General features: G+C 37.5%; 1 non-coding gene across 1 annotated transcript; it reads left to right on the top strand.

The window, feature by feature from the left end:
• Window positions 1-409: 409 nt before the first annotated feature.
• LOC121207445 (small nucleolar RNA R71) lies at window positions 410-516 on the top strand. Its single transcript, XR_005902535.1, has one exon. It is a non-coding gene; the product is annotated as a small nucleolar RNA R71 (small nucleolar RNA).
• Window positions 517-1494: the final 978 nt, after the last annotated feature.

Genomic DNA, 1494 nt, shown 5'->3' on the forward strand with positions numbered 1-1494 from the left:
TCGCACCTCATCACTGGATGTGCCTGAGTAGAACCACACAAATCATCAATCTTTTTATTTAAGAGTTCTACCTGGTTAGATAGCATAATAATCGCAGCGAGGTTGAAAACACCAGCTGCTTTCGTCGGCTTTGTCCTTAGAACCACTCAAATCATCAATCTTTTTATTTAAGAGTTCTACTTGGTTAGATAGCATAATAATCGCATCGAGGTTGAAATCACCGACTGCTTTCATCGACTTTGTCCTTATAACTTGCCACTGATAGTTATTCAGTGACATCTCCTCAATAAATTTGTAAGCCGCTTCAGGTGTTTTGTTATTTAAAGTTCCACCGGCGGCTGCGTTGATGAGTTGTCTCGTTGAAGGGTTCACACCGTTGTAAAACGTCTAAACCTGTAGCCAAAGTGGTAACCCATGGTGAGGGCACCTTCTCAAAAGATCCTTGTATCTCTCCCAGGCAACATAGAGTGTTTCTAGATCCATCTAAACAAAAGAAGAGATGTCATTCCTCAACTTAGCTATTTTAGCCGGCGAAAAATATTTAAGTAAAAACTTTTCGGTCATTTGTTCCCAAGTAGTGATCGGCCCTCGTGGTAACGAGTTCAACCACTATTTAGCTTTGTTTTTCAATGAAAAGGGAAACAATCGAAGGCGAATGGCATCATCAGAAATGCCATTTATTTTAAAATTGTCGCAAAACTCTAAAAAATTCGCCAAGTGATTGTTTGGATCCTCATCCTGCAAACCATCAAACTGAACAAACTGTTGTATCGTTTGAATTGTGTTAGGTTTCAGTTCAAAATTATTTGCAGCAATAGTAGGTCTAACTATACTTGACTCAGTTCCTATTAAATTAGGTTTAACATAATCATAAATAATGCGTGAAGTAGGATTCTGATTTACTGGATCAGCAGCAATCGCAGGAGGTAGCGGATTTTCCTGATTTTCAACCATATCCTTGGTTGTGGTGTGAATGTCATCCTCTTGCTTTCCTCTGTGTATCTTAGGATTCGCCTTATTTCTCTTCAGTTTCTGTGAGCTGTGCGATCGATCTCACTATAAAAAAGTAATGGTCCCGACGGGTTTCTTCTAGTCATGCACTATAAAAACCTGCTAGAAGCGAATAAATGAAAACTAAGAAAAGAAAATAAAAATTTAAATTTCAATAAAAGTAAAATGGCTAAAGTAATAAAAATCGAGTGTTCCTAATACTTTAGTTCCCCGGAAACGACGCCAAAAACTTGATCGTGTGATATGATACGTGCAACAAGTTTTATAATTTTTATAATGGGTCTCTCCTTGAAAACCAACTAACTATCACGGCGAAGGCAAGCACACGTGTCGAACAGTAATATAGCTTTAGCAAGCCCAGATTGTCGAACCCAAAGGAACTAAAAGTACTACTATTAACTTTCCTTTTATTATCTAGCCTAAAAGTTAAGGGTTTTGTTTATCTAAACTAATTAACTAAACTAAGAACGCATAGAAAGGAAA

The sequence above is a fragment of the Gossypium hirsutum genome, chromosome A09 (genome assembly GCF_007990345.1).
Source record: "Gossypium hirsutum isolate 1008001.06 chromosome A09, Gossypium_hirsutum_v2.1, whole genome shotgun sequence".
In the NCBI taxonomy this organism is placed as follows: Eukaryota; Viridiplantae; Streptophyta; class Magnoliopsida; order Malvales; family Malvaceae; genus Gossypium; species Gossypium hirsutum.